Source organism: Gymnodraco acuticeps, unplaced genomic scaffold, assembly GCF_902827175.1.
Source record: "Gymnodraco acuticeps unplaced genomic scaffold, fGymAcu1.1, whole genome shotgun sequence".
NCBI classification, from domain to species: domain Eukaryota; kingdom Metazoa; phylum Chordata; class Actinopteri; order Perciformes; family Bathydraconidae; genus Gymnodraco; species Gymnodraco acuticeps.
In genome coordinates, this window is record NW_022991154.1 from 4,175,887 (window position 1) to 4,183,338 (window position 7,452).

Genomic DNA, 7,452 nt, shown 5'->3' on the forward strand with positions numbered 1-7,452 from the left:
CAACTTTGTGCTGCGCCTAGGTTCCCCTAGGCCTGGGCGTAACAGAATTGGGGGCTCGTCTGTCTGGTCCTTCCGTTCTTTTCGTCGGGTAGCATTGCTATCTATTTTTTTCTTCTTGTACATTCTGGATCTCTGGTTGACAGTTTTTCTGTTTTGAAATTTACAATGGAAAGTCAATTAGAGTTGTTCACTGCAGAACCTTCCTCAAAACGCACCTTTTTACCAAGGCTTTCGCCACTGTATAGTTAGTTTAATAGGTTTATTTTTCCGCTACTTCCCCCCCCCCACCCCCTTAACCTGTCTGCCTTTTTTCCCCTACTCCCCCCCCCCTACCCGACTTGTAAAGCGACCTTGGGTTTCCTGAAAGGCGCTATAAAAATATTATATATGATTATTATTATTATTGTGAGACTAGATGGCTGCACAAAAGCAGATTTAATGTTAATTGCAAATTTTTATGATGTGTTTGTGCCTAAAAAAACTAAAAAACAAGAGTTAAAAGAACTCTTGTGTACAAAACTAGTCGAGCAGGGTGTGTTTGAGGAGAAAGTTCACACACATGAAGTGGATGATCTCGCAGGTTTGTTTCCCCCACTCCAAGGCCTGCCTTCCCAAGCTGGGATGTCTGTAGAGGAGCTACAGCTGACTCTGCACATCAGGGAGGTTGAGGTGAGACACAAAGAGTTGGAGGTGGAAGCCATGTACCTAAGGGTAAAAGCTCTGGAGATAGAGCGGGGAGTCGCTATATCATCCAGTTCATCACCTACCTGTGGACCACACGCAAATCCCCATGACAGTTTTGATATGAGTAGGCACATAACATTAGTCCCACCGTTCAGGAAATCGGAGGATGACACATATTTTAATGCCTTTGAACGCATCACTGGTATGCTGCAGTGGCCTAAGAGAGTGTGGCCTCTGTTATTGCATTGCAAATTCGTAGGTTTTCTCTCCCAGCCTTCTTACAGTGCAGACGCAGACGCGTTTCTGCTTGCTCTTGCCTCTGCTTACTTTTTTATGCTGTTTTTCTATTTTTCTTTTTCTGAAAACTTCGAACAGCGGCTCCTGGACATTAACTTATCACTGGGACAGTTATTCTTCGTAAATAGACGGAGGGTTTCAGCCATATTTCAATATTTTTACGACAACCTCAGTCTTACAGTGGCGTGGCCTAGCAACAGCTAAAGCCTGGTACAGCATGCTATTTAGCTTAAGCTAATTAGCAGCAAAATGCCTCCGTTCTCTACAGATGACTTCCACAAACTTCTACAGAAGATGGCCGTGTTGGAAATGAAAATGCAACGGTTGGAAGTTAACGTGGAAGTGAATGGACTTGGTTGGAATGACACCACTTTACCAGTGTTGCAAAATAATGGACAAAGGCATGCTAATTCAAAGCTAGTTAGCAGCTACAAGGATTCCAATGAACAGGGGGGCTGTGTACTGGGTAATAAATCTACAAGTGGTAGTCCTCCCTCGAACTCTCTGGGTGCAAAGCCGAAGAGTAAATCATTTCCATGGGATTTGGGAGGACGAACAACAGGCAGAGCCCATCGCTCTGAAATCTGTGATGCGACCGGCGGGCCTGCATTGTTATCACCCAGGAAGAGCGCCTCTTCAACCCCTATTCATACTAGGAAACAGCCGTGGACAGCTGCTAAAGGGAGAACTACAAAAAATCCTCCTAAACCACCAAGTGTGCCAATCCAGAACAGATACGCTCCGCTGACCGAGAACCGGAGATCTCTTTCTGATGACCTGGATAATCTGTCCTCTTCACACAGCAGGGTAAGGACCAATAGCTACTCCAAAAGTAAAAGGCTAGAGGGAAAGCTAACGACTGGGCCTGAAACTCTGATTGTGGGTGATTCTGCTGTAAGAGATGTAAAAAGTCTGTGTAATAAGAACAACACCAAAGTAGTTTTCCCAAGGATAAGGTCTCTGACTTGGCTGAGAAGATCCTGCATATTGGGGCTGAACATCAGACTTTAAAAAATGTGGTACTGCACATTGGAACAAATGATGTTGTGAAACAACAGTCAGAAGTGCTGAAAAAAGACTTTAAATGTCTGTTGGAAACGGTCAGCTCTCTAAATGCAGAGGTGTTCATCAGTGGCCCTCTACCGCCAGTCAGAAGAGGAGTGGAGAGATCAGCAGATTGTTTGCACTGAACACCTGGCTTTCAACTGTCTGTACTGACCATTCTGTCAATTTTATTGACAACTTTAACTTTTTCTGGGACTGCAGACATCTTTTTAAGGCAAATGGAGTTTGTCTGAACAAGTCAGGAGTGAAATTGTTTATCTCTAACGTATTCAACTGCCTACGTCATCAATCTGTTCCCTCTGCCAAGGACAAGCAACAAGAGGAATCAAAACAAGAGAAAGACACAACACATCGCTCAGAAAACCTTGAAATCTATCACTGCACCCGCCTGAGGAATGTCTTGATTATGGGAGACAAATGGAGGAGTCTCCACCGCCCTTCACCCCCCATATCACCTCTGAGGATACTCTTCCTTCACCCCACAGCTCTCTCTACTCTCCATTCACCCTTTCACCCTCGCCCACCCTCCTGGAGATCGCCGAACACATGAAGGAGATACAGAGGGTTGGCACCGATTCCTTCCTGGAGTTCAATAACCAAACTAAGGCGAAATGCAGGGCTGGCAGCATGCCCTTTACCCCCGCTCCTTAATGACGCCCATCAAAATCACCGAAGCAGAGACGCGCACCACCTACCCCGTCTCTGTCACCGTGCCTACGTCAACCACCTCCTCCCCCTGGACGCGCACCAACACCCCCGTCACCATGCCTACCACAATCATCCGGACCAAAACGTCCTCCCCCCCCTTCAAGACTGCTGTCTCCGAAGCCTGATAAGGATGTGTGTGTAAAAAACGCAAACACTGACTGATATATGCTGGGTCCAGGCTCAAGGGCGTATGGCACTCTCAACTCTTTCCAGGACATGCCAGGGCCCTGCCTGCCTGTAGCTTTGCCGATATCTGTGTTGATAGGTAATAGATTAAGAGCGGTGAATCAGCTTAGACACAGGAAGCGCTCAAAAGTTTGTGTGAGTTTATCAAATTTAGAAGTGATTCCATGTCAGCCACAGCTTGTTACAAAAAATCTTACTGATAGTGTATCCAACAAACTTAAACTAGCTTTATTAAATGTCAGGTCTCTGGCAGGAAAAACATTTTTAATCAATGATTTTATCACTGAGCACAATCTCGATGTTATGTTTTTAACGGAAACATGGATTGAACAAAATAACAGTGCAGCTGTTCTTATCGAATCAACCCCTGCCAACTTTAGTTTTATGAGTCAGGAAAGAATGCATAAGAGAGGAGTTGGAGTTGCTATTTTGTACAATGATTCCCTTCAATGCAGGAAGACATCTTATGGGAACTTTACTTCTTTTGAATATGTGGCCCTTCAGCTGAAATGCTCCTCTCGAGCTCTGTTCCTAAATATCTATAGACCACCCAAATACTGTGCAAGCTTTTTTGATGACTTTACTGAACTGCTGTCTATAGTGTGTATTGACTTTGACCGTCTAGTCATTGTTGGTGATTTTAACATCCATGTTGACAACCCCCAGGACAGAGGGGCAAAATACCTGTTTTGTGTTCTTGATAGGACTGACTCAACATGTGACGGAGCCCATGCACAATAAGGGGCACACTCTGGACTTAATTATCTCAAAGGGTCTGAATATCTCTAAGGTTGTGGTGACTGATGTTGCACTCTCTGATCATTCCTGTGTTTTCTTTGAGAGCTCTATTTCTGTTCACAAAAATGTTCAAACAGAGGTAACCACAAAGCGATATTTAACTGAAAACACTAGGGAAATGTTTACTCAGAATTTTTCTTCCACACTTGCCCTGCTAACATCTCAGTAAATGAGCAAGTAGATCATTTTAATTAAAAAATTAAAAATGTTATAGATGCCATTGCTCCAACTAAGGTAAAGGAAGTGTCTGGCAAGAAAATATCTCCATGGAGAAAGGCCATGACCGTGAGAACAGAGAAAAAAGAGTGTCGAAAAGCTGAACGCAGGTGGCGAAAAACAAATCTCCAGGTGCACTTTGAAATCTATAAAGAGAGACTTGGCCTTTTATAATTTGGAATTGAAATTTGCCCGACAGTCTTTCTTCTCCGATATCATTGCTAAAAACAATAACAACGCACGTGCCTTGTTCGCTACCGTCGACAGACTAACTAACCCCCCAGTGTCAGTAGCCTCTGAATTTCTATCCACCAGGGCGTGCAATGAATTTGCCTCCTTCTTCACTGACAAAAATCAGACAAGCAGTCAGTAGTCTAGCACAGTGGTTCCCAAACTTTTTGTGCCCGAGGCACACCAAAGGACAAGTAAAAATCTCAAGGCACACCTATTGTGCAAAATAGCCCTTATAACACGTGTTATCACTCATATCATGTAAAATATCTGTAAATGTGCATAATTATTTACTAATGCCAAATAAAATGTGACAAAGACAACTATATTACTCATGAAATATTTATTAACGAAATATTTCAGAAATTAATTTGAAACTTTATCAAATTAGGCTTTATCAAAGCAGCAACACTGCATTGCATGGTCCTGAACTACAAATTATAAATGTAACATTTCAGCAATCAGCATTGTAAATATTTTGCCGATTTACAAATTAGTGAGATACATGTGCCTGTCGGGGCGCGCATAATTTTTTAATCCTTGGTGGCACTGAGGAGAGGGCCACTCGCAAGTCCTGTTCAACAGAGAGCCGTGACCTCCTGTTGTTCTTCATGTAAACCAGAATAGAGAACGCCAACTCCAGAGATGTGGTCGTTACTAAAAAAAAATAATATATTACATATTACTTTTTAAAACAGTAATATATTACACTACTTCGTTACTATCTACATAAAGTAACTCGTTACTTTACTCGAGCACGTACGAACTGCGCATGCGTGAGTGGCAATAACTTTCCTTACCAGCAGGCGGCGGTAGTGTGTATTTGTCATTCAAAACAGGCAACAACCGGAAGACAGAGAAGAACAGACTACGTGATATAAACAAACAACAAATAGCATGTGCGTTAGCTTCACTTTAGCATGTGTTCTTTGCAGGTGTTTGTTGAGGTTTGACGTGGTGTTTACAGCAGTGGATAACAGCTTCTGGCCTGGACACAGTTTGCACCTCACCCTCACATTCCTGTCTATTCTTCGGACGAACTCAAAATAATGGGCATACCTCCACCCCTCGAAAATTATCGCTGACTCAGCCATGTTTATGCAGCACTGCACGTGGAGATGTGGACGCGCAAGTCGCGCAGATTACGTACATATAAATCTACAAAGTACTGATATAGTAAATTATTTTTGAGTAGTTAAATATTGCAATAATAACGTATGGTTGTCACAAAATCCCACGGCACACCCGGACTTGCCTCACGGCACACCAGTGTGCCGCGGCACACCGTTTGGGAACCACTGGTCTAGCAGGAAGGGCCCTCAGATTTTGAGATACCCCTACCCGAGGTAGAACAAATGACAACAATGAGTTTTCTTATCTTTAGGGTCTCCCATTAATGAAATTGATTATCAAATTTTATTTTGGGGGAAAAAATGTTTTTTTGGTTGTTCTTTAGAACTACCCCAATCCCTGAAAAAGAGCCAAATTAGACTAGGCCGAATATGGGAAACGTGACAAAAAAGCCCATAACTTGAGAATGATCACTCTTTTCCTCTTCAGATTTGCTGAGCTATGAACCAGATGGCTGTCCTACATCACCAAATAGTCAGACAATTATTTAACTAAAGAAATACTGAATTATAGTCCTGTAAACTCAGCTTTAGTTTAGACCGAAATTGTACTTTTTGGTGATAGGAACATAGGACTCCATCAATTTTCTCTCATTTATCAGAAAAACAGAAATCCCTAAACAATATACCATTACCCGCCTCCCTACTCCCTACTCCCTACTCAGTGGCTCGTGAGGCAGTCCGCAACATAACACAAAAGTACACAACACGTAGGCACTAAACTGTGATCATACATTTATTGCCACAATACTAAATCATTCCACTGGAGGACTTCCTCCGCTACCCGAAATCCAACAGAACCTAACGGGAGAAATAAAGCCGCGAAAACCTAATACTAACACGTCCTCCAGGAAACACAACAAAAAGGCAAAAGAGCTCTGACACAGCAGAGACATCCGGAGTAGTGATCGGCCCCCTCCTTCTCCTTCAGTCTCCTCTTTTATGCTCGGCTGATTGGCAACTGGGAACACCTGCGCCAAGCTCGGCTGAGTGACAACTGGGAACACCTGGGGAAGGCGGAGCCAGGTGTACCTGCACAGCAGAGAGAACAAAGAGGACAACAAAAGGGGGGGAGTACGTAACAAGGGTGCTATTGAACACTAACCAGTACTTGTATGGAAATATCTGGTACAGTTCTATTGCAAATGAGATTTCTTTAGACATAGGCCTACCTCTTCTCTGATACAGTCACATTCCGAATGGGAGAGAAATTACATAATAGCCTATAAGTTAAGAATGCTCACTCTGATGGTCATTATATTTGGAGAGGGAAATACCAGGTGGCTACATCACCAAATAGTCAGAATAAGAGTAACCCAATACAATAAAGTGTATTAGTTCTGAATTGCAAGCCTCTAAAACATAGGTGTAAATAGTACAGGTTTTATTTAAACTGGAACCGTAATTCAAAGTACAGTATACAATTCATCAAATCATTCTGTGAGAGGTCAAGTATATAGATACTAGAATATAATGTTGAATGTCAGGTTCCTCAGAAACGTTAGGGGACACATGTTGACATTCTGCACAGCAGGTGCAGAACTCCGTACAGGGAAGGCCGACAGAGAGGCACTGGCACTTTCCACTCTCTCCACACTTTGCATCTTTGCAATACAAGTGAGTAATGTCTCTCACTTCTGTAGGTGCTGGGGGTTTTGTAAATAGCACTGGTTGAATGGCCCCATCTCTGACAATCCACCCCTTGCCAAGAGGACTCCATAACAAGGGTTTGGGTTCGGGCTGTGACACCATATCGCTGTCTGAAACATTGCTCTTTACATGTTGTTGAAATGCATCCTCTGTTGGCGGCAGATTTTCCGAGGATTCATCTGTTGTTGATGCAATTATGAACCTTAGTTCTTCCAAGTTTGTGCACATCAGTCCAATTTCCTTTTTTCCATATAGCAGAAGCGCAAATTCTCTTGCAACTGGCAAAGACAAACTGCTGACTCCTGCTGTGCAGATGCTCTTCACCTCCTCCCCTTCGTCAAATCCTGAGTGTAGTCTCTGTGGGGCAGCAGTGACAATGTAGTTGCTCACAAACATGCACAGTGCAGTCTTGTTTCCACTACTCCTCAAGTACTTCCTGTAGTTTGGGACATTTGTTTTGCTTTAGGTTATAACACTTGTGTTATTC